We start from the raw sequence: 27,565 nt of genomic DNA on the forward strand, positions 1-27,565 counted from the left end.
GCTAAATTTTCCCTAGCTCTAGTTGTACTTGGTGCGATGCACTATCTACCGTGTATTTCATAGTTTCGCAATGCTAAATCCAATATGTGATATTCTATTTTGACCATGTTTCGCATTGTGTGAATTTTCAAGTTTCCAATTTTGTAAGTACTTTTGTTGAGTATAAATTCAATGTGCAACCGCGTACACGTCGGTGATCAATTGTACATGGACGATGCACTATATCCTTACTATATTTAGTGGTTTGGCAACAGTATATCTGATATGCGATATTCCATTTTACCCATGATTTATTTTTTGTCAATTTTTAAGTTTCCAATGTTTCGCATTGCGAGGTTGACAATACATTTAATCTGCAGTTGCGCACACTCATTATCAATACATTTAATCTACAGTTGCGAGGTTGACAATACATTATCAATGCAGTATAATGTAGTTAACGCATTTTCAAAAAAAGATTGAACCGTTAAATTTATAAATCGGAATCTGGTGAAACTTCAGGGCCCCAGACGCGAGCCTCCGGACAGGTGATCCAGAGGCTTCTGTTGGGGCCAAATTTTTTTTGGGTGGTTGATGTGTCCTTGAGGAGCCTACAGGTAAAATTTCATGTGAATCGGAGCACTGGTGATATTTTTCCTAAGCGTGGATTCATTAATTGAAATTTTAAGGTTTTTGAAAAGTTTGGCTATAAGTTTAAAGTTTCACCTCATTTTACACATTTCACTTTTGAGTTCTGAGTTCTCTCTCCTAGAAGACATGGTACGCACCAAGCAAGCGGCCCGGAGATACCCCCTGGAAATTCCATACGGCAGCCACGTCCTCCATCTCCACCACCACCACCACGACACCAGCATCGCAAGCGTCGATGGAAGCCAGACACAGTGGCTCTTTGCGAGATCCGCCACTATCAAAAGACCACTCACCTCCTGATACCGAAGGCTCCATTCCAGAAGTTGGTGCGGGAGATCATGGAGGGCATACTAATCAGGAACAACAGGAACCAGTTTCCAGATACATCACGCGCGAAACAACCGGATCGCTGGACTGCCCAGGCCCTCCTCACACTAGAAGAAGCTGTTGAAGCCTAGCTCATCGACTTATTTGGAGACTCAGTCTATGCAGCGGTGCATGCAAGGAGGGTCACTGTCACCGACAGGGATCTGCGGATAGTCAGGTTCTTTCGGCGATGGAAAGATAGTCCTCGCGGAGGTCAGCAAGGATAGAGGTGTACAACTCAAAAGCACATGGAATGTAGCTTCTGAAGACATTTTGTAAAGCCTTGGTTGTAATGGACCCCATGTAAAATTGTTATTAATACAAATACAAAGTTTTTGGCGCGTCTTATTTGTGTTTAGTCACTTGATATTTATTTTATTTACGTCGTTAAGTTATCGTTACATGCGTTCGAACAAATACATGTTGCGCACGAATTCGATAAAGCACTGTGTATTAAATTTAGGGTATGAATCGTGTTACGTATAAATTCGACAAATAAACGTAACATTCAAGTTAAAAAAAACAGTAAATGACACGTATCACAAACTACATTGCACGCGAATCCAACAAACATCAGTTTTCATTACTTGAAGAGAAGATTACAAAGTGCAGTACATCAGTGATGCGATATCAGTAGGCAATAAGTACATCTATTCTCTCCTAGGCTTCTTGGAGCTAGGCTCCCCATGGTTAGAGCTATTCTTGATCATAGGCAACAATACATTTTTCCCCAATAGTTCATGTCTAATGACAGTGGGGTCTTCAACACCGGCAACCATGCCACGGGCCACCATGGAGAAAAGTGGGCTAGACCTAGTACTCGTGAATAAGTAGAGAAGCTTTGAACGTCGAAGCAACACTAGTTTCTCTAGGCTGGAGTTGGTCGGGATGGTCTTGAAGGGCCCAGCCTTTGTTAGTGCCCTCAACTTCAAGAAGTTCTTGGCAAAAGCAGGGGAGCATGTCTTATGAAATACAATAATGTCGTTGACAAGCTGCCCAACGTACTCCTTCAATGCTGAGTCTTGCACCCTTCCTTGGCTACCAGATCGGCCACCCTACCTACATGAAAACTCATCTATATAGACAATCTCCTGCAACACACAAGTTCAGTATCAGACTCACTATGCATGGAGTGTGCTGAAGATATATTAATCATATTCATATGAAACTTAACCAGTAGGGCCTCTAAGGCATCGGGAGCACACACATCTGTTTTTGTCGGGATCGGGCCCCCAGATGTGCCTTGCCCGGAGGCTCGCGTCTGGGGGCCTGAATCTGAGGCCCTACTGGTTAAGTTTCATATGAAACTGAGAACATTACCTTCTCTGCATCATCTATCTGCCGCTGTAATGGAGCATCCAGGTCTGCTCCTGCCACTGGGCTGCCATCGTCTCTCTCCTGGATAGGCACTGCATAGTCGGGTCGAGGACTAAAAAGGCTTTCCTGCAACCGCTCAAACTCCTCATCAGAGATCTGATACTGTGGCGCCGCATCCTCAATCTGCTCCTGGATGCTCACAATGGCAGAGATGTCATCGATGCTCGTGCCATCATAACGAGCCACCTCATCAACATGTGGTGGGGCATCCTATAAATCAAAATCTATGAAATCACTAGGTGCATCACGCACCATGATACAGTATAGTTCTTCTTCCCTAAGCTCCAACAACTCTAGCACATCCTGCATGAGTAGATATTCCACCCCCTCGATGGTGATAGCATGGAGAGAAGAGAGGGGTGGCTCTTCGCTCGTGGGCATCTCATCAGGGCAGGGAGGTGGGTGCACAATGGCCAAGCTCTATGCTGCCTCAACACTCAGATCGAGAGTGATCTCCTCAGGCTCCCTCTCAAAGTACTCTAATAGTGGCCGAGAGGGTGTGTCGATGTCCTCGTCACTGTCCTCTTGCACCTCAGTGCACATAACATATATGGCAAAGGCGGCATCCCTCTCAATGAGATCCATCGTGACGTGGTCCTGTGACGAGGTGGGCACTGCTCTAGCGCGGAGATGTTGCCCCACATGCACTAGGGCTCGACTTATCACCTTTGCATGGATGGATCTGGCACACAAACTATACAAAAAATCCATGGGAACCCACCTGACAGTGGAGTCGGGAATAGAGCAAGTGAGAGGGTTCACTGCATCACAAAACGATGCTAGTATACTAGAGTCAGGGTCTACAGCGGAAAGCGAGCTCTCTAGACTCAAGGTCACGCAAAACCTAGGGTATATCTAGTCCCCTATATGAGCGTAGCATGTGGAACTGATCCATGCGGCGAAGGCGGGAGTGGTAGCCATGGCACACAAAGAGAGAAGGAATGAGAGCACAAGTGTAGGGAAGTGGAGAATGAAAGTGAAAATGAGTTTGAAGTTATAGCTTTTATGTGTCTAGGGTTTTAAATAAAGGTTCTTTATAAAGTTATTAACTATAAAGTTTCAAATTAAAACTCTTACCTTAGTTTCTTTATTTCAGTACTTTAAAGTCACTGTTAAAATTACTCATACAGACAAACGCTTCGTTCTACATTATTATATTCTCGAATATGTTTGGGTCGCTGAGTATATTCAAGTCTAACGAGAGAAAATATATAATTTTTAAAGAAAATAAATCTAAAAGGCCTTGAAAATCCCTTTGGATCCAATTTAATATTAAAATGTAAGAAATGAGCAGCAGAGATGCGCTACAATATATCATTGTGCAAAGACAATATTCTCTAGATGATAGACCTCTAACCTGCAATTTAATTATGATTTTTAACCGCACGATTGAGTAATTACAGTATGTATTATCGCACGCTTGGATCACAGTAAACTAAAATTTAAAATACTCAGAAGTTCAAAAAAGGTATGTATTTGCTCTTTATAAAGTTTTTTTACAAGGATTCCACTATCTCAAGGATATGTGGAGAAGCACATTGTTTATATGTCATGGATTGCTCACTATGAGTCCTGACTTTTCTATTATCTAACTTGAATTAGAAGTTGTAGAGGGGCTCACTGGACATTAATTGGATTTCTTGTCTCAGAAAATAAATGGGCCAATGACTCTCTGCACTGACTACAAAAGGATTATGACCACTCCACAAGATTACCACATCTACGAGCGCTGTACGTGTGTCATCTCGGATATCTTGATCCAAGATGATCCACTCCCCTCGCAAAAGTCGCCATCTTCTATATCGAAAGCGAACGCACAGAGTTTGTCTAGCAATGAAATACCTATAATAAAAACAAAAATAATAGTAAGTGATCAATGCGACCAACATAACAATTCATCTAAGCGAGACCTATGTCAATTAAATCAAGGTATGCAAAGTAGTAAAAAAGTTTTACCTGAATGTAATATCAGATTGGTTGACCCTGCACTCAATCGTCTCATCAAAATGTGTTCTTTTGACTTTCCAAGACTCACCCAATAGCTGACTCATCCATTCCTCGGATGGACACTTGCATTGATAAGTAATCTTTGTTTTCTTCAAAACATCACATGAACCAAACAAATGTGCAAACAATGAGAATGGAATAAACCAAATAAGATGCACATCTTTGGAGCCTGTGGTGGGTTTCATAGCACTATTGATGTCAGATTTTATCTTCGACTTGCAAGCTCCTGACAACTCCAAGCTACCAATGAACCATTCACCACTAGACAGTGGCAGCAATGGGACATGCTGCAATCTCTGGCTTTCTACCACATACAATGAATTATAAAAAAAGATATTTTGAGTGGCAAGTTGACTTGTAGAGGTATTATCATAGATCAAAGAACCTATCTCTTCATGCCAAACATGTATCTTGCCGCTTAAACATTCCACATTCTGCCATTCATGCAAAGTCGATGGATATAGAGCTGTCAATCAAACAAGGCTGAATTAGAATACTGCAAAGACTTTTAAAAACAACTCTGATACAAAAGAATAATCAATGATAAAATTTAACAACTTACTGTTTTATTTATAATTTGTAATGTTGTTCTCGTTGTGTACAGAGATTTGTTTATGCGTATAAACATGTTGAATTAACACTTCTGTTACTGCACTTGTGCCATTAAACACTTTTCTGAACTCTAGAATTCTACCTTTCCAATGTTTGCTAGGGTTTGCAACATCCTTGCGCTTGACCTTGAAACTCCCTCGAGTACTTGGGTGCATCAAAATCCAATCCAACTTATAATACTTATCACAAATCCAATTACCGCCATTATCTTTCCTGTTGAAGACCTCCACTGCAAGTATGCTATTGATATTTTTCCTCCGTGAAGACATATGTAACAACCAAATACAAAAGTTACCTATCAACATGTGTATAATTTGCAAATGTTCTCTCCAAATGAAATTAAATTTAAATGGATCAATTTAAAAAAGAAACATTGTACCTATAATTTCTTTCACAAAGATCCCTAGATATGTTGAACAAGAAGTTGACTTATAGCAAGACCATTGTTCCTTCACTGATAGATTCCTGTAGTACAAAAACAAAAGAAATATTGGGTCAACGCATACATATAACTTATATAGGCTTTGTCCAAATGCGTTGAAATTTAACCATGGAACAGTAGTAAAAAATGGCAATATACCTGTGGCTTTCTCTACAAAAAATCCCAAATATGTTGTAGAAGTTGAGCTCTTAATAAATCATTGTTCTTCACCCTCGGAGATTCTTGGAGTAAAAAAACAAAGGAAAGCTCAGTATGCATGTAACTTGTATACATTTTGTCTAAACGAGATAAAATTTAACAGTGGAGCAACAAAAAAACAAGACAATATACCTGTAACTTTGTTTACAGAGAAACCCTAAGATGTTGAAGAAGAAGTTGAGTGTTCAAAATCCCAAAGATGTTGTAGAAGTTGAGTTCTTAATAAATCATTGTTCTTCACCCTCGGAGATTCTTGGAGTAAAAAAACAAAGGAAAGCTCAGTATGCATGTAACTTGTATACATTTTGTCTAAACGAGATAAAATTTAACAGTGGAGCAACAAAAAAACAAGACAATATACCTATAACTTTGTTTACAGAGAAACCCTAAGATGTTGAAGAAGAAGTTGAGTGTTCAAAATCCCAAAGATGTTGTAGAAGTTGAGTTCTTAATAAATAATTGTTCTTCACCCTCGGAGATTCTTGGAGTAAAAAAACAAAGGAAAGCTCAGTATGCATGTAACTTGTATACATTTTGTCTAAACGAGATAAAATTTAACAGTGGAGCAACAAAAAAACAAGACAATATACCTGTAACTTTGTTTACAGAGAAACCCTAAGATGTTGAAGAAGAAGTTGAGTGTTCAAAATATCACTATTCTTGACTGTAAGAGACTCCTAGAGCATCAAAACAAAAGAAATTACATGTCAGAGAATGCACATAACTTGCACAGGTTTTCTCCAAACGAGATAAAACTTTACCATAGAACATCTATGGAAGAGAAAAATATACCTGTAGAGTTTTGTAAAGAGAATCTTAGGGCTTTGGTAAAACAAGCTCTGCTCTCATAAAACACATGAAACTCTCTCTGTGCTTGTGCAAAGCAAATGAAATTTTACAGGGTTACAGACAGGGCAAGAAACAGTGAGGCTGTAAAATTTCGTCAGGAAAGAAGAAGCGGGGAAAGAGATATGACAAATTTGAGTTCCGCCTAAGAAAGAGGGGGAAACTGAAAAGGGGAGAAAAGAAAAGTCAAACATAAAAAATAAGAAAATGAAAATTCGAGGCACAAACTTCCAAGAAGTGACAGCTTTATACTCCCCTTTTCCCTTATTTTATTGCTGAGGGAAGATTTGGTCCAAGATATGGCTAGAAGATTCATGTTACATGAATCTGGAATCCCAGCTCTCTCATTGGTTAGGCCTATATTTGTTTATTCACTCCTTAAGGGGCAAAAAAGAGAGTCCATATTTCTCCTAATGGTTGGTATTTTGAGCAAGTTCTCAAGAAAACCTCATGAGAGTCATTGGAAAGCTGGGATGCGGGTGCTCAGATACTTGAAGGAAACTCTTGACTATGGTATCACATACAGTTTCAAAACTTCTCTTGTGGGGAACTGTGACTCAGATTGGGCAAGAGACAGTGATTCCAAGAAGTTAGTTTCTGGTTATTGTTTCTCTTTGGGTTCAAGAATTTTCTCTTGGATTAGTAAGAAGCACCCAACGATGGCATTGTCTTCTACCGAAGAAGAGTACAAGGCAGCTTGTTTTGCTGCATGTGAAGCAGTATGGTTGAGAAGGATCATATGGCATATGGGAGTGCAGAATGAAGAGCCAATTGTGTTGAGATGTGACAATCAGAGTTGCATCGCCATTGCCAAAAATCCAGTGTTTCATGCACGCACCAAACATATAGAGATCCAGTATCACTATGTTTGTGATTTGTTTGAGAATGGGATACTGAAACTAGTCTACTGTCCAACAGAGGAGAATGGAGTGGATATCTTCACCAAAGCACTTACGAAAGATCTGCTTCAAGTTCATCTTCAGAGACTCCATATTGGGCTGAGGAGATAGTTCACCTTGTGGGTGGACATTGAGGTGGAATGTTAGATATGCTCAATGCCCAACCCTCATAAGGTGCCACCAATAATCCATGGTTCTCAATGATGTAAGGCCTCCATTATGAGGAGAAGCCATATGTGATCCCGGATATTGGTTGAGTCTTGACTTATATATCAGATGAAGTCTATGTGACCAGATGGCAAAAAGGTGACCATTGTTGGTCTAATCTTTGGGTTAGATGGAGTAGTTAAGCTGATAGCAACTCGAGGCACATTGCATCGAGTTGCGGGGTAAGGGAGTTAAAAGGGGCCCCTATTTTGGGGTTTGGGGCCCGCGGAAGTAGCCCCTAGATATTCCCTGGAATATTTTCTAGCCGACTAGTGGAGGCTCATATGGTAGGTCAGTCAAGCCGACCTAACCACCTTCATAGGCTATAAAAGCTAAACCCCTTCACAGCCATCGATCATCTATCTTTCACCTAGTTAGAGTTGTTCCAACTAGCCTGAAGCTCTTTACCTATCTTCTGTCTAGATCCCCATCTAATCTTCACAGTGGAAGTGCATGGGTGGACAGAGCCATCTTTGTATTAATTGTTTGAAGCTAAATAATTTTATTCTCCTCTTATCTGACATGTACTTTCTATCTCTTTCTCAGATTTTATTCGTTGGGCCATGTAAATTTTTTACAAAGGGAATGCCAAAGTAGCAGAGGTTGAAGCAATGCTGGTGAAGAAAGCCTATAGAATTGAGAAGATAGAGCCTACATCACTAGGGAGGCTGAAAATATGGAAGAAGAGGCAGAGTCTTCTGAGACTTCAAAGACACACGGCAGTAAAAAGAGGAGGGCTCGCTCATGCCGATGTATTGAGCTAGATGGTTTTTCCCTAGGTAAAGGTACTAGAACTTATGATTTGTTACTGATGTGAGGGATCAAGGGCCACAAATTTCATGGCTACAATTACGACATCTATCTCCAACAGTGCAGTGACAATGGTCAAAGATGGTAAGCATTAGACCCATGAAGAATAGACACGTGAATGCAATCAAGGCAGAAAAAATGGAAGAGCACTATCTACAACATGAAGTAGGGCCGACCTGAAGATCTTGTGTTAGAGACCACTGCTGATGAATGGAGTTCCAGCGAGGATTGGCAATCTATGAGAGAGGGAGAGTCTTCTAATGAGGAGGAAGAAAGCTCTCTAGAAGTGATGGGGATTACATCGAAAGGGCCTTCTAGTAGTGAAATTCCGCATCAACTTCCAAAGGTCGAGAGGGAGGGTTTAGAAAAAATGTTGGCTAAGGATCTATCAGCTGAGGAGAAGGCAACCTACATGGAAATGGTGATAAAATACTCTGCACTTTTTATTTCTGATTATGAACACATCATAGGTGTGACGGCACAACACCATCACACTAATCTAAAAGATAAAGCAAAGCCACTAGTGTAGCGACTACGACGGTTGGGAGTAGTTCAAAAAAATGCTCTACTCACTGAGGTGCAATGACATTTGAAGGCAGGCTTCATCTGTCCAGTATGGGACTGAAAGTGGGTTTCACTTGTAGTGGTGACACCCAAGAAGAATGGAAAATGGGGGATTTGTGTGGACTACAAGTCGTTAAATGCTATAATAAAGAGAGATCACTTCCCTCTTCCCTTTCAGGATGAAATACTCAACGAGGTGGTCCGGCATGAGAGATACACTGTTTGTGATGGGTATTCAAGTTATTTCCAAATCCGAATAGCTGAGGAGGATCAACAGAAGACCACCTTCATTACGCCTTCAAGGTGTTTTGCTTACAAGGTAATGCCATTTGGATTAACAAATGCCCAAGCTACCTTCCAGCGATTCATGAATTATGTCTTCCAGCCATATTTTGGTAAGTCCATCAGGGCCTTTATTGATGATTTTTGTATTTTTAGTTTTAAGGTTCTACATCTAGAAAAGGTGGATGAACGTTTCAACTGGCTTGCACAAATTTGGGGGCAGTTAAACCATTAAAAGTGTCGCATTGGCGAAATCAGTGTAACTTTGTTAGGGCATGTCGTAAGTGAGAGGCGCATTGAAATGGATATTTTTTAAATCATGTGGATGATTGGGCATGGAGTTCATTTTAGAGAGCATATTTCTGCTAGGTCACTTTGCATGAAATTGATAGTGGGAGGAAAATTATCAAAAGAGTATTGGTAGGTGTTATGAAGGACATTAAGATGATTATTAAGTTTCTTCTAAAGCTTCAAAGGTAGAATTCCAAGACAAATTCTTGATGTGTTCTCACTTATTTATCAAAGGTAGACAAGGTTGGTACATGTTGAGACTATCAATGTTGAAGGTTTGACACTTAACAAGTTTTAGAGTGGCAAAGTGCTCATAATGTTTGTAAAAAAGGATGTACTGGTGGACAAGTATGAGTCAGGCATACAGCATGGATGCAAATCTATACGAGTATCGATCTTCTCAAATGAAGCTAGTTGTGTACTTTTCAAACATAGATTTTGGAAGAAATTGAAGATTTGTGGTCTGGACTACACCAAATTATATGGGAATGAAGATTTATTTATTGGTAAGGTTCGTTAGAGGAATTATTTGAAATAAAAAATTGATCACTCATTAGATTTACTCAGCGTCCAGGGTGGCAACAATCACTTTCAAGGGGAGATGATGTGTTGCAGCATGGAAGTTCATCATGGTGGTTAGGAGTTTCCTGCATGAGTCTTTCAATTTTAGGGGCGGATCCCTCAAGATAAGCTAATAAGTTGTACTAGCATTGAGGTTCATGTCGATGCTGTCTTGACGGATGCAATGCTGCTTGAAAAGATGGTAGAGGCTTGGAAGAAGATCACAACCAAGGAGATCAAGGAGGGGAAAGTTATGGTTATTTGAAAATCTATTGAGCTATTTGGGGTAGACCTGAGATCGCGAAAGCGCCTAGGTGCTCAATGATGGATAGTGGGATTCTAATCTCTATAGTATGAGGTTCATGAAGGTGCTATTTATGAGACACAGTTGATGGGACATTGTCAGAATGGTAAGAAGATTGTCATGAATATGATGAGTCGAAGGGAATTTTTGCTATTATCATGATTTTTAGAAAGCTGGGTATTTGTACGAACTACTTAGGAGGCAGCTATGGTCGAGGAAGCTACATTGATGATGTGTTTGAAGGAGGCCATGTCTTATTAGCTATTTTTTTGAGATTCGATTCATATGAAAAAATGAAGCACACTGATATATTCAACGATTTTGGGATGGTTAGTTGGAGTATAGAGCTGGTGAAGTTCATCGAGTGCAAATTAGACCATTGCAGTAGCATCATACTTGATAGGAGTTGGTAGCATTCACTAAAGTAAGATAACTTGAAAGCAGCTTAGATGGCGTGAGGATGATGACTAAGGAGAATCAAAAGTCCAAAAATATTTTCAAGGCCTTAAGGTTTTTAAGTTTTGATAAAAGGAGTGATTAGTTTTTTAAAGGCCATTAAGAAAAGATAAAGGCTTAAAAAGCCTAAGGCTTTTAGAAAAGCGAAAAGCCAAATGTCAAAAGAATAAGAGCCATATGGATGTCAAGAAAACTATATAAGAAGAGGAGAATGGAGAGTTAGGGGCCTTCCCCTTGAATGAGAATTTGATGTCTTGTAAGAGGAGGGTCACATGCGAGAGGATACTCTTGACGTGCTAATTTGGAAGACGAAGAATTTGGACTTTGTGGTGCAGAGTGTCGCCTCAAGACTGTCAAGGTACGAGAATATAATTCACTTGATTTTGTCATCGAATTGTTTGTGTTTCTGAAATTTGTGTTGGAGTGATGCTCTACCTGTATTTGGGTTTTAAATTGTTTTGAGCTACGAGAGGCATTGTATGTTGTTTTGTCTTTGTGTGTGGTGATTGTCAGAATATTTAAATTTTTTGTGTTGTGTTGTACATTCGACAAAGTCAATTTCCCCAATGGTGTCACGGCATGTAGGGCTGAAGGTCACCACAAGGGTTTGACAAGAGAAGAATGTATGGGGGTTCAAGAGCTTTTACTCCGGAGATGGTAGAGATAAGAGAAGGGTTGAAGGTTTCAACCCAAGTTCTTGAAGATAAGAGACAACAGGATGTAGATTCAGGGAGAGGAGTAGATGGAAGAGAAGGGGTTCGAAGAAATTGAAGACATAGAAGAATACTCCCAAAAATAAATAGAAAATGAAGAAGAATACTAACAGAGATGAAGCCTGTTAGTTTCTTTCAGCATTATGAGAAAGTATAACTTCAATAGACAAAAACGTGTACAAAATAATACCTTCCTCTATGCTGCTCAGAAGAAGCCTCATGATGCGGACCTTGTTGTCACTTGGAAAAAGAATGATGATAAGGATCAGGCCATTATCAAAGTGGAGCTAGACAATAGTTATATCCAGCATGTGGATAAATGTGAGACTTCACAGGAAGCTTGGAAGATACTTGACACCTTGTTTGGTGCACAATCTAAATCATCAAAGTATGGTCTCTTGAATATGAATATGCTTATGCAGGTACAACAACAACAACAGGTGATGCAAGCTTCTGCTCAAACGGAATGTGTTGTGATGAATTCTTTGCAAGTAGTTGAGTGTGAGGTAAAGTTATTCAATGGTAGAAATGTATTTGTATATGTACATATCTATGCTCAGAAGATGGAATTCTTTGGGGTGGCTCAATCTACATGGAGCTAGTATTTTGTACATGTTACTGTTCATGAACTGAAAGCATGGATTACTGAATTATACTTGTAGGATGGTGATTGGGTAGCCTTCAAGAAGACACTTAGAGAAGAATTTTACATTGAGGACACTAGTTTGATTACGCCTAAGAATTTTTAGGATTGGGTTTTACAACCCAAGAAGGGTCTTGTGGCTACAGAATTGCTAAGGGAATTTGAAAGTCAATTTGAGCAGTTGGATCTTGCAGAACAGCAAGCTCTTGTAAGTTAGAAAACTGAATTGTTTCTACAGGCAGCTGATCCCAAGCTTCAAGAGAAGCTTGATGATTTGCTGGAGGATTAGACTATTGAGATAGGTCTGAAAACAGAGTGGAGACATGTCAAGGAAGTTGTTACTGCACTTGTGAAGAAACATAGAAGAAGAGAAAGACTGCATGTCTCTATCTTGCCCACTATCCAATAAGCCACCTACTTCTATGGCTAACCCTATGGATGTACCTGCTATTGTTCCATGTGTTAGGAAAGATGTCTTAGATGAATTGGTCAAAGGTATGCGAGATCTTCAATTGAAGAGTGCAAAATTTGATGAAAAAGGGCAAGAGGATAGGGGACGTGCAGTAGTCCCTAAGCTAGGAAAAAGATGTATGTGGTGTGATAGTTTACAGCATGAGAAAAAGGATTATGCTGCCTATCAAGAGGCCTTGGCACGACAGCTCATCTTTTGGAAAGATGGCAAGATCCATGCACAAGAAATGGGATTTCCTCTTGCTTTGAATTTTGGAAAGGGAGGTATGCAGAAGTTGTTGGAAGATTTGGTTGTCTGAAATGCTTATGCGGTGGTACATGCTTCTACTTTTGGTCTACAATTGGATAGAATGCATGGCCAAGTGATGGTTGGTCTAAAGGCTGAAATATGGACACATACTTTAGAAGCAGCTAAAATTAGAAACATCATTAATAGTGAAATGTCTCATGCAAGGCAAGACATTCATGGCATAACAGGTTGGGAATCATGGGTAGATACATATTCAGTGTATGCATATTTAGCAAAGGTATAAAACACGGATGTACTTGTGGAAGAAAAATAAAAAAGAGATGAAGATATTGCAGGGACATCTAGAAGAAGAACAAGAACCCCTAAAGCTACAAATCAGCCACCTCCCAATTATATTATGGAAGAGGTTAGTCAAGAGAAAAAATAGGATAACAAACTCCAAGGGTTCACTATATATATATATTCTCTATATAATGTGCGTTCATGGTCTATTTATAAATATCCTAATCTGTGGATTTTTCTTGAATAAAACACAACCCTTTTCTATTCAATCTGTAAGTAACTCCTTTATATGACACCCTTCTATATGTAAAATTTTTATAAAAATGGTATTTTAAAAATCCCTTATTTTGAACTCACATTATATATACATATATTCATGAGTGACCCCCTCGAGATAACAAACAAGAGGGCAAACATCCATGATATAAGTTGCAGTTTGACATTGAGACAGCCACTGATCTTAAGAAGGTTCTTGAAGAACGGATCCTAAACAGTCGGGTGGAATTCATCTTGGAGAGGTGCTTGGCATTGCCAAGTGAGAATTTCATGATGGAATCATTAACATAATTAAGAGGAAGCATGAGTTTCTTGGTGATACCACTAGTGCATTGCTACAATTTCAAGAGAAAACTTGTTTATTGGGTATTATGGCTGAATATGAGCATGAAGTAAGTACAGGATTGTCTATGCAAGATGCTACTAATCAGTGGATAGCATGTGGAAAAGAGAAAAGACTGACTAAAAATGCAGTCTTATAGCAATATGCATGGTGGAGTAAGACAGATGCAACAATATGGAGAAGAGACTCTGGGATTTATTCCTCAAAGTCACTACACAAGAAATCATTAGGCTAGAGCTACCACTGAAACGGTAGTGAAAATAGGGGAGCGTGAAACTCCTTGTGTTGCTTTACTTGACCATGTGTCTAAGATAAATGTCATTGAGAGTGGATTGTATGAAAATGGTGCATGGCCTATAGATACTGATCATGGTTGGTATATGAGGGGGCTGCAAATAATTATTGGAGAGACCTTTATGCTGCATGTCCTAATGTAAAAGTGACAATTGGTGATGTACAAGAAGGGCAACACTTCTTTGTGCAAGATAATTCCTCATATGCAATGACTTTGGGGCAGCCCTATATTACAGGAGTGCGGGAAAGTAAACAAAGGTGCTTGAAGATGGTTCTACTTATGCAAGAGTTAGAAGCAAGGATGGGAGGAAAGCAGTCCAATTTCTTACTATTTGTGTTAATCATCCTAGAAATCGGGATACGCTTCGAGAGTCTCCTTTGGCTTCAAATGCAAGGGAATTCAAAGACCTAGATTTTCATTAAGCATTGCTGTAATGCGGGACTACAATAGTGTTGTTCAGAGGGTGTACTCGCCTCTTGATGAAATGAAGAATTTATTTCCTATTGGTTATTCTCAGTTTACAACAAATAGTTCATGTTGGTTTAAGCCTATGGAAGCTATGTGCAAGGCTGAACGCATATCTATGAAACAGGCTACTAAGGAACTGAGAGCATTGGGGTTGTTAGCTAAAAATGATGGCATTTCAAGCATCGTTTATGGGATGAATATTAAGGACACTATGGCTCAAATTTCAGCAACTATACATACAAAAAATGAGGCTAAAAATAGAATGTTGTCAGTATGTTCTTTCGATATGTATGATGTTATAGCATTGTTTGCTCAACAGGAAGGATTGCAATGGGCTGAAGCACTTGTGGAGACATAAGATAGTTGACAAAAAGGTGAAACCAATTGCTTTGCCACTTTCACCAGAGAGTGAAGGTATGTATGAAAAAATGTTAAGGCAGCCAAGGTTACGGGATCCTAAAGATATAGGTCATCAGTTTACATCTGAAACATTACAGGAATTGAAAGTTGATGCAGAAGGGTTTCTTTTTCCTGCTGAGAGAGACTGTTTTATGCGGATGCTGGCTAGGCATGAAAAGGCATTTACATGTCAGTCAAGCAAAATAGGTTGTGTGGATCCAAATGTTGTCTCTCCTATGGTCATATTTATTTTGCCACATGTACCATGGAACTTGAGGCCTATTCCAGTGCCTAAAGCTTACTTGCCAAAGCTTATGGATTTGCTAAATGAAAAGATTCGTATGAAGATCTTGGAGTCTTCTTTAGCCCCGTACTCAAATTGTTGGTTTACTATGCCCAAAAGAAATGGGACTTTGAGATTTATTCAAGACATGCAACCGGTCAATAAAGTGACCATAAGAAATGTGGGTGTAGGTCATGTGATTGATGAATTTGTAGAGGCTTTTGCAAGCAAAGCGATCTATTCTTTGGGTGATCTTTACTCGGGTTATGATAAGTTTCAACTTGCAATTGAAAGCCGGGATATCACAACCATGAAGACTCCCTTGGGGTTAGTACAGAGGTGTACTCTCCCACAGGGTGCAACAAAGTCAGTGGTACACATGAAAAATTTTGGTTCCGTTTGCTGGGACAACCGGATTCAAGCCTTGAGTGCTTGCACGCTTCGAATCGAGCATTAACAGTAAGGATTTTCCCCCGAATCGGTGCTTGAGATAGGTAGGAAGTGAGGGGGTTGAAGATGGTATTCGATCTCCTTGGGAAGTATGTTTTTTTCTTTTTGAGATTTATGTTGTGAGATGGAGTAGTGTAGATATTTACTTTGTGATTTGGATGCATTAGAGTAGGAGAAAACAAAGAAAAACAAAGAAAATAAGCACTAGGGTTTACTATTGCAAAACAGGGCAAAAATAGGGCAAGAATAGTGCAAAAGTGATAAAAAACTTGCTGGTGATGCCTAAGATCGGCGAGCCATTCGGGGCATCAATACCATACCCATGAAGGGGTATAAGGGCCAAAAGTGGCAGGAAAGGCCACATTGTGCATTGCAGGGTTTCAGGAGAGCAAGAGAGAAGAGGAAAGCTTGGTGAGGGGATCCGCTCCAATCTTGGCATCAGAGAGATATTTGGCTAGCCCAGGTAATTCTACACCTTCTCCTACAATAGTAAGATAGATCTAGAGCTGCTCGACAAGGGGGAAGGCCTCCAGCACCCTGCACGACGAATTTCGTGAGAGTCAGCGAAAAGACGTGCGGTGCTCGGGCGTCCGAGTAATGACGAATCTGGTCTGAGGCCCAGAATCGGCCCTCCGACCGCTCGACTCGACCCACTTGGCCCACTACCACTCGGACGCCCACACTTGGGCCATCCGAATCGAGCACCCAGACTACCTTAGAGTTCAGCCTTGGCCCACTCGGCCACCTGACCCAGCTTGGCCCACTTGGCCCTCGGACACCCGGGTTCAGACCGGCTGAATTGTGCATTCGGACAGCTACGTACGGCCCTTCCCACTTGGCCCTTGGATGTGCCAAATTGGGCACTCGGACGCTGCAATTCGGATCAGTTAGGCCGAGTGTGCAGTTTCACCAACTTTTCAAAAAACTTTACTTGACCCAGCCAACACTCAGTAGCACGAACTGTCGGAAGCCCTTAGAACACTTAGAACTTAATTTTGGCACACTTGATTGACTCCTTAGCAATTGGCCAAATAAACGACCACTGGATTGATTGTGTTTGTAACAGTTTAGGAGCACTATTTGCATTGTTTGCTCAAGGAACTAAAGATGGAAAGATAATTAATGCTTCAGGTTGAAGGCCTGAAGGGAGAGGTAGCATCAGTTACCCCCGACTATCTGCCTGACCCTAACCAAGGGGGTTGTTCGCCACACCGGGAACGTGGACCGAACCTGCCGCAAGAGGTCTCTTTGTTGGGCACTACTTGGAGCAAGAGGACGCCTGGGTGCCAGGGGGGCTTTGGTTGTAAATCCCTTGCCTTTCGAGCCCTGCACAAGAAGCCAACGTAATTCGGGATTGGATCTCGAGGCCCGCATACTAGTCTACGGGCGAAATCTTGGATTAGTAATCCTTGTGGATTGCTGGATAGCCTTCGAACAGATTATGGATTAGCCTACAGACTGGATTATATGGATGTATTCCAAAGATAAATAAGATAACCTGTTGAAAAGGAACTTGTTTGATATTGTTTTTCTATGTCAAATGTGAAGATTATGTGAAGGAACCGGTGTCTAACTAGCTAATTAAGGAAGCTGCTTGATGCATGTCCAACTAAATGTGGTAGGTAATTAGACAACTAAAGCAACCTTGAGGAAAGTGCGGTGGATGTGGTCATGGGTTTGTCCTACGGATGGGTGGTCCCAGTTGGCCGGAACCTTTTCTCAAACGAAATGGACAGCAGGGATCTTCTTCTCGAAGGAAATGAACAACAATGCGCTGACCTAGAGTTTAGGTTACTAGAATCCCGATTTATGCTGTTTTAGGGGAACGGAATGGGGCTATGCCTTATGGGCAGAGAGGTCGAGCTTTGCATCCCTCTCGTTTCCCATTCTCCTTGAACCAAGTGCAGCATGAATCGGCTTTGACCCTAACGTTTCTGCATAAAGTAGTTTGCCTTGGGTTCGACGCTAGTTGCTCTCTAGGAAGTTGACCACAAGAGGAAACCCTGATTCAGGTCGGTCCTAAGTGGGAACGGCCCGAATACTTCCGCTATGTGGTAGACTCGGGAAGACCTAGATCGCAAACCTCGTATCATTCCATGGGAGTGCCAGGCGGAGCTTTCTAGACCCTCTTTCCGATGGGCTGCTAAGACGTGTCCTGCAAGTGAATAGGCGGACACGTTACACATCAGTTACCCCCCACTGTCTGCTTGACCCTAACCAAGGGGGTTGTTCGCGGCGTCGAGTAGGTACCATTGTATATATAATAGAGAGTCTACTTTACCTTACTTGACTATCTTGAAGGTACCTCAACTATATTGATATTTCAAGGGTGTGGAATCTTGTCTCTACAAATCCCCTAGGCTTTGTCACTAGGATCCATATCACCCTAGTAACTTGAGAGAAACCTACTAGTGGAAGGAGTTGTTCATCCTCAATAAAACCCCTTCAACTCAACCAAGGGTTCGTTGGTCACTATCTTGGGCTCACAACACTTTAAGAGCCTCTACTCTTATGATTAGCTCACAAGGCTTGGAGAGGAAATGGCGTCACCCACTTTTGGGTAAGACTCATCAAGGTATCGCCCAAGTGAAATCAAAGTCTTTGACATCATGGCCTTATGGACCTATAAAGCCTATCTATCCCTCGTTGTGGACATTAAAGAGCCCCCAATGCTACTAAAAAAAAGAGTGCACCTAACCAAGCTAAAGATCTCATATGTAGATCTTGCCTTTAACCTTTAAAGGTACCCAACACATAGAAAGTCGAGTATGACCTTCATCATGCTTTGATTTTCACTTGAGCTTCAATAGCCACATATTCTTGTCAACAAGCAAAAACAAGACCGAGACAAGATAACCATACTTGAGAAGGTGACATCCTCAAGACATAAGCAATAAGAAACATTATGAGCTTAGAGCTATAGGGGACTTGAACCATAATAACTATGCCTAAAACATGACAAGAGAGCGAGAGGATCTTATCAAGAATATTGAAACTAGACCACCTGAAACTATTGCCATGCACCCATAAGAGATCTTTTTCACACATGAACATCCTTGGGTCCTGATCAAAGAGAGCACTTATGGATGGGGAGTCTACTAATGAGAGTTGCAAACAAGTCCCACACCCTTGTGGCTTAGGCTTATGCATATATTGGAGGCCTAATAGTGAGCAATGATCCTTGCAAAACACTTAAGAGGAACATTAATAACCTAGAATAGAGACTCTCTTAAGGTGTAGAACCATTATTCTCAAAGTTGCATCCCTCATGCTTGGTTAGTGTGCAAATTATTTTGACCATACACCCATCAAACCCTATATCTTTCAAACATCACCAACACCTACATCCTGCCACTTCTAGGTCATTCACCTAGAAGTGAATGACCTAGATTCTACCACTGCTAGATCATTCACCTAGGAACTTAGGGTTGGTCCTTTGGTTCCCAACATGTGGAAGTAAGTGACAACACTTTCTCTCTTAACCAAACCTTGAGGTGCCAACCTTAGAGGCATCAACTTGAAGTTCATGGGGACTGAAAGATCCAAGCATTCAAAAATAGTGCTAGGGTGAACCCTTGAGCCTAGCACAAGGTTGAGATTTGTGAGCATCAATTACTATTTCCCACTTGTGCACTCCATGGCTGCATTGAAACACCATCTCTTAGGGCCCATGGAATTCATACTACTGACATTGAAGGATCTCTAGTAGGAAATAGATCCCTCTTGAGTTTGGCATAAGGGAACTCATGTGCACCCTCAAATGTGATGCCTTGCTAAGGATTTCAATTGGGAGTCATAGTGCATTGAATAGCTTTTCTAGGGGCCGTACAAGTAGTTGCATACCAACATGCAATCTTAAGACCTAAGCATGGAGACAACTTGAGTGGAGATGCTAGTTAAATTGTAACAATCAAACCTTGGCACCTTGCACAATAAGACCATCGAGTAGTTATACCTAGAAAAACAATCAACTATAAAAGGACCGTGATCTTGCCCTAATTAGCCTATGAAAGTATTCACAAGTCATTGACTGATTGAAAAGGGAATTAATAGATTGTGTAGTGTGTGAATGCACCAATTGTGGTTTAATGCTTGTTTGCACACATCACATTTGGATTGGAAAGTAAACAACTTGCTTGAGCATCATCACCACGGAAGTGATTGCATTGTACTGGTTCACATGAATTGTGGAAAAATAAAAAGCCTAATTCAGGATAGTGCCCTTGCACTCACTTGCATGAGTTGGTAAAAAGATTGATTCCTTTTAAAAAAAATCAAACACATTGAGAGCTGAAAAGATGAGTGGGTTATCTTTTACCCACCCAACCTCCAATCCTCACTAAGAGAGCTAAAGAAGGGCACCACCTAGCTGAAGGGAGAATGGGCTAGGACATCCCTTTCCTCAAAGAGAATGGAAAGAACCAAAACACAAATTCACAAGAGAGAATTTTTAGCCCATCTTAAGGGAAATGAAGATGATAGAAGGTTAAGAGAGGTGATGGCTCCAAATTTTCTCCCATGAACATATATATAACATGAGGAAATAAGGATTCCCCACAAATAGAGCATATGACAAGTCTTAATAAGTTTAAGTATGAATGTAGAGGGAGAATTAGAAGAGAGTACATATGATCTGGACACCATATGATCTAAACATTGTCGTAAGGCTATGCGGGCACAGTGTGAAAAACTATGGAGTGGATCATCATTCGACTTCTTTATTGATGTAGAGAGTCAATGTGATCTGAGTCATTAGTGCTAGTGTTTCTGGCATAGATGGTTCAAAATTATTATATTTTTGGATAAATATTATTTATTGTAAATATCCAAAAAAGCTAAGAAAGCTTCTAGATTAGGATGACATGCAAAAAGCAAGTTGGTTTTTTAGCCAATTATGAGATTTTTCATAAAAAAGACAAAGAGGCGAAATCGTGTGTGTCGCGATCGCTGTTGATAGACTGAAAACTGCACTTTGAACTGGAAGAGGAAGGAGTGATTTGGGAGATCCCTGGCTAGGTGTCTTGGCGTTTTATCCCCCTTTCGAAGCCAATGGAGCCATCAGATTTGGGTTCTGAGCAGCAGAGAAGGAGCTATTATTTTGATGCACGTTTTGTTCTACAAAGAAGCTCCGAGAGAACTAATGCCTAGAGATTGCTTCTAAGCAGTGCAAGGATTCCAGGTTCTTTAAATACATATTGATTTGATTCATTGTGCTTTGTCTTTGTCGTGTTTACCTCTTGTGAATTCTTCGTCTTCTCTTCTATCTCCTATCTCTACTTCCTTCTATCTTAGATCCCTAGTGCATTGACCTTTCGACAAAAACCCCTATGACATTGGTGAACCTGACATGAAAGGTCGTCAGAACAAGGCAAGACAAGATGGGAGAACCTTCAAACACAATCTCCAGTGATGTTCTGCAATAGTTGGTGCAAAATATGAATACGGTTATGCAGGTGCAACAAATAAATCATGAATGGTAGTCGTCGGACTGAAATCAGCCGATTGAGCGCGTTTGCTAGCGCATCTACATTTCAGTACAGACGCAGGGATAGATGCAAAGCTATTTTTGCTATCATTGCGTCTGCGGCCATGTCTCAGAGTGCGTGTATTCTGCATTTGAGACGCGAGAATACACGCGCTCTGCACAGAAGAAGCTTTGACTTCAAAGTCGCGTCTCCAAGCGCGTGTATCCTGCATGTACTGAGACGCGGGAATACACGCGCCCTGCCCAGAAGCTTTCACTCCAGAGTCGCGTCTCCAGATGCATGTATTCTGCATTCCACATGCGAGAATACATGCGCACTAGAAGCATTGACTCAAGAATCGCATCTGATAGCGCGTCTATACTGCATCTCAGATGCGGATATACATGCGCTCTGACCAGAGGATTGACTTTAGGGATGCGTCTGAGAGCGCATCTATCCTGCATTTTAGACGCAATTATACACGCACCAGCCAGCTATGACAAAAAATAATTTTTTATTTCTAGAATTGTACGAATTTGTCTTTTTCTTGTGTTTTTTTTGTAGATGTTGCATCTTGGTTTATCTGGCAATGAGCCGGATTTGGATCGCATGAATGATACATTGGGCTTGTTCTGCAAAGGGGTCAATGCATTTCTTGGAGGTTTTCCTAGTAAGGAAGACTTAATGGGAGAGATGACCAGACACCTTGACCGCTCTCCCATAGCAGACGAGGTGTTCAACGTCATGTCTGGAATGCCTCTGACGTCTTTGCTTGGCACTACTTCCCAAACACCAAATGTCCAAACTCTAATTGCAGGTACTCCACGTGCAGCACCTATACATGCATCGGCTCAAGCACAAGCGTCAGCCGACGCACGTGCATTTGCAGAAGCACGTGCATCCAACGAGGCAGAGGGTAGTCGACAGAGAGGGAGGAGGGAGAGTCGAGGGGGAGGACGAGGCTTGTGTGGGGGTTGCCTAGGAGATAGCGAGCAAACACCCTCACCAAAAGATCATGTAGAGGAGCCAGTATGCCAGTACTATAGAGTTAGAGATACTAGTGGCATCTTCCATGATGATGAAGGAAGGGATGTAATGGCGTACATGAGGAGCGTCGTGCATGCGACATATAAAGATTGTTTTGTTTACTTCAAGAATCAAAAAAGCAGCTTGTGGCAGGAGGTGTTGAGGGAAATCCATAGGAGGTACCCAAATCCTGAGGGTCAGCGATTCTTGGATGATTGGGGACGCACAAAAGTGAGGGATTTGCTTCACAGCAAAAGATCCCACCTCATGACATGCGCCATGGAGTCCCTGTAGAGACAAGAGGAGGGGCGTGGAGCCTATAGCCAACCACCTATGTGCCACCGCATAGAGTGGAAGAAAGCCAAGAAGAAAGCAGTAGAGAAAGTGAAGAATCACCAGCATATAGAGGCGTGACGCATCCAAATGGAAACCATGGGATCGTCACATTACGGATTCGGCGGCAGAGAGTTGTGGGAGGCAGAGTTTGTAAGTATATTTTGATTTTTAGTTTTTTAAAATTTATATTTCTTTCAATTCTTTATATAATTTTTTCTAATACATTGTGTCTCATAATTGTTTGTATATATCATAATTGTTTTGCAGACTACTATCGTTGGTAGGATACCTACTCCTAAAGAGGTAGGTTACCATGGAGGCCATAACCGCGCAGCCACATGGCTTCACTTCTATGAGGAGGGTCTCATCACTGAGGACCAATACAACCGGGCTATGAGGATTCGACAGCCAGAGGAGGTATGTTTTTCTTTCTTTCCTATTAAAAGTATAGCTAATTATAAATTTTTCTCCACCATGTGTACGTAAGCAACCTTGATCTTTTGTGTGTGTAGGCGAACCCCGATGTGGAGTATAGCGAGGAGGGGGATAGCGACGCTAGTAGCCATGGTGGTGCTAGCGAAAATGTTTCTTCTTTAGATTCGTAGAGGAGCACCATACCTCCTCTATGGCCTTGTTTTCTTGTATATCTATTATCCATCTTTGAGCCTACTGCTTGCGGCCATGCTTTAGATCCTAAGCACTTAAACTCCCTATCTAAATGCTTTTTATCTATAATGAATACATGGACTTTTGTTTTCAATTCTCATGCTTTCAGATCCATTGTGTTTTCCCCAAATGCTCTCTGGTTTTTTTTTTCCAGTTCTGTTTTGCATGTCTATCTGCGCGTCTAAATTGCAGAAAACATGCGTTTATAAGCACGTCTAAAATGTAGAGTACACGCGCTCATATACGCGCTACATAATTCAAATTTAAAATATATATATATATATTTTTAAAAATGATATTTTTTGTTTTGCGTTCGCGTTTATGGGCGCTTGTAAAAGCGCGTCTATGGGCGTGTCTATATGCCCGTCTAATTTGCCATGTAGACACATTGGTAGACGCACAAAATAAATTAAATAAATAACAATTTTGGTTTTTTCATGCGCGTGTATATGCGCGTCTATTATATGTCTATTTCTGCGTGTAAATTTCTTCATACATGAGACTATAGACACGAGTTTGTTGACGCGCAAATAGACGGGCGGATAGACGCGCCCGTAAGATTTTCTCTCGATTCAAAAATCGCGTCTAAAAGTGCATCTAAGAGGCCTTTTTGTTGTAGTGTAAGCCAAACTGAATTGATATCTACTTCAATAACGCATTCAAACTGATATTACTCCATCCATAAATTGTTTGCAAGTTATCTCGAGGGACACACGAAGAACGGAGTATGTACAATCTTCATACAACGGAGTAGATGACGCTATGTATAGTTGGTCATCTGGCTTAGTCGAGTGACCTTCTCCCCAAACCGGTTGCGAAAATAGATCGTGCACCATGTTGTCCAAAATCTCATCCTCTACAACTTGATGGGGCATTTCATGAGGGCTACTATCATGGTCGTCAGTCTTCACTCTTCTTGAAGACTCTGCCTCCTTGCGTCGACATTTTGTAGTCTCTCGACACCCGGGAGGGAGCATTTGAGGATGTGGCACCGCATCCTGCTCAACCACAAAAGGGAGTTACATGTACGTTGATATATATTTGAAACATAGACTAGCAATCTTAGTGTTAAAAACAATGAATATCGGTGATTTTTCTCGGTCCCATTCTCCATACATGCTGAGGTGTGACATTGCTACTCAACCTGCTCAAAAAATACACCCTTAACAACGATCACACATACATTTAATTTTTCGTTGTAGCCATGCATCTCGATTATGAAGACGTAATGTTTCATTCTCACTTGAGGATGTGCTCATTGACTCATCAGTATGCACCATACTAGGTGATGACGATGATATGATTAAACCTAATTCATGACAACATCAAATTTGTTATTAATATGTTTACATAAAAACTTCAAGGCATGTTAATTATTCTAAGATATTCGATTTTAAATACACAAAACTTATCATAAATACATAAAAATTTATGATAAAAACTTACTATCAAAACTTATCTTAAATACAAAAACTAAATATGATAAAAATGCAAGCGCGCTAAATACATGTCTATGCCTGCGTCTACTTGCGCGTCTAAATACACGTCTACTAGTGCATTTACGTAAAATTAGACACGCATATACACGCAAAAATAGACGCAAACATCAAAATTCAAAAGATACAAGTGATTTCTTTTCAAACTGCGCCTTTCCTGCATTTTTTACGCGTTCTAGAGCTCGAGTTCAGCCGATATACAGTCTACCTCCACTAGTCTCTTCATGACTCACCTCCTCATGACTGACCTCTTCTTTCACTTCAAAGAGATAAGAAGGGAAAGAAGACAGCTAAAGAGAAGAAAGCCAAGGAGAGGAAGAAAGAGAGAACAAAAGAGAGAAGAACAAGAGGAACAAGAGACAAAGAGAGGAGACAACAAGCAGCAAGCATCAAGGGAGAACAACTCACCAAGGAGAGGAAGAAGGGGAAGGAAATAGCGCCACCACCTGTCCACACCAAAGACCCAAGGTGAGTCCTCTCTCTCTCTCTGTGTGTGTGTGTGTGTCTCTCTCTCTCCCTCGCTCCTTCTCTCTCTCTTTCTGTATCAGGATCTTTCTTTCTATGAATTTGAAGTTTTTTATCACAAAAAAATCATGGCGATCGTCAGCCTGAGAGCGGTCGACTTAGCGCGTCTGACAGCGCGTGTAGATTCCAGAGCAGATGCAGATATAGACGTGCAGCTCTGTTTGCTGTTATCACGTCTGCAGTCGCGTCTCTAAGCACATCTACTATGAATGATAGACGCGAGTATACACGCGCCCTGCTCAGTTTTTTCCATGGTGGTACCGTATCTCTGAGCATGTCTATTTTGCATACTAGACGTCAGAATACACGTGCTCTGCTCAGAAAACAAAGGCTTTGACTTCGGGGAAGCATCTGAGAGCGTGACTATTCTGCATCTCAGACGTGAATATGCACGCGCCAGCTCTGATATAAAAAAAGTTTTTATTTTTGGAATTGTATAAACATGTTACACAATAGTACAGTTTACACAATATTGCAGTTTAGTAAATTTGTCTTATTCTTGTGTTTTGTTTGCAGATACATTGGTCTTGTTCAACAGAGGGGTCAATGCTTTTTTTGGAGGTATTCCTAGTAAGGAAGACTTCATGGGAGACATGACTAGACACCTTGGCCACTCTCCCACAGCAGACGAGGTGTTCAACGTCATGTCTGGAACGACTCTGACATCTTTACCTGGCACTGCTTCCCAAACACCAAATGTCCAAACCCCAATTGCAAGTACTCCACGTGCAGCGGCTGTACATGCATCGGCTGAAGCACAAGTGTCAGGCGATGCACGTGCATTTGCGGAAGCACGTGCATCCAGCGAGGCAGAGGAGGATAGTCGACAGAGAGGGAGGAGGGAGAGTCGAGGGGGAGGATGAGGCTTGTGTGGGGTTTGCCTAGGAGGTGGCGAGTGATCACCCTCACCAGAAGATCACATAGAGGAGCCTATATGCCAGTACTATAGAGTTATAAATAATGGTGACATCTTCCATGATGATGAAGGGATTTAATGGCATACATGAGGAGCATCGTGCATGCAACGTATAAAGATTTTTTCTTTTACTTCAAGAATCAGAAAAGCGGCTTGTGGCAGGAGGTGCTGAGAGTTGAGAGAGAGAGAGAGTACGAGAGAGATACACAAGACATGCTCCCAAAGAATGATTCATATTGATGTAGAGTTAGTATATATAGGTGAGACCCAAGTCAAGTGAGAGATGATATATATAGATGTAACATCCCCACTCAAACAAAGGTCTTTGGCTGCGAGTGAAAAAAAACCCTTGGGTAGAACAAGGGAAAAACCCGAGCCCCTACACATACCTACGATACAAAAATGATTTACTATAAAGTTTTCTTGAATACAATGATACATGCCTCAATCAGTGAGACAAGAACTTGGAACAATATCAAGTGCATGTCTTAATGAACTAAAGCGAGCTTCACTAAGAGCTTTTGTGAAGATGTCTGCAACCATCTGATCACTGGGACAATGCTCCACCATAATGGAACATTTCTTGACTTCATGTCGAATATAATGATAATGAATAGCAATATGCTTTGATTTACTATGTTGTATATAGTCTTTGGTAAGACTTATAGCACTTTGGTTATCACATCGAAGAGGTGTACTAGATGATGAAGGATGTCCCAAATCTACAAGTAGTTGTCGAAGCCAAACTAGCTCGCGAGCTGCTAATGATGTAGCAACATATTCGGCCTCAGTTGTAGAAACCGCAACACATCGTTGTTTCTTGCTGGACCAAGAAACCAAACATCCATTTACAAAGAAACAATTCCCACTTGTAGATCGCATGGATAAGTGTGAACTTGCCCAATCAACATTTGTATATCCAATAAGGTGAAGAGAAGTTGAAGAAGATAAAGAAGAATCCTCTCGACGACGATAAATAAGACCAAATTCCTTAGTACCCTTGAGGTACTTAAGAATACGTTTTGCAGCACTCCAATGAATAGTGGAAGGGGAAGAAAGATACTGTCCCAAAAAGTTAGCTACAAATAAAATATCTGGTCTTGTGTTTAAACCAATAAATTGAAGACAACCAACAAGATTAGCAAAAGGTTGATGAATGGCTGATTCTTCATTGCGTGTTGTAGATGTACCCTTGGTAGAGCTCGAAAGAATGGGAGTGTTGGCAGAGTGCGCATTTGTCAACCCAAACTTCTTAACAATATCATTAATAAACTTTGTCTGGCGAAGAAGAAGAATGCCTTTTTGTCGGTGTCGTTGAACTTGAATACCCAAACAAGAATGTATCTCACCAAAATCCACCATTTCAAATGCAGTCGATAAAAGCTTCTTCATAGCATCCAAGAAAGCAAT

The sequence above is a fragment of the Lygodium microphyllum genome, chromosome 1 (genome assembly GCF_053477565.2).
Source record: "Lygodium microphyllum isolate KBCC chromosome 1, Lygodium_microphyllum_v1.1.10, whole genome shotgun sequence".
In the NCBI taxonomy this organism is placed as follows: domain Eukaryota; kingdom Viridiplantae; phylum Streptophyta; class Polypodiopsida; order Schizaeales; family Lygodiaceae; genus Lygodium; species Lygodium microphyllum.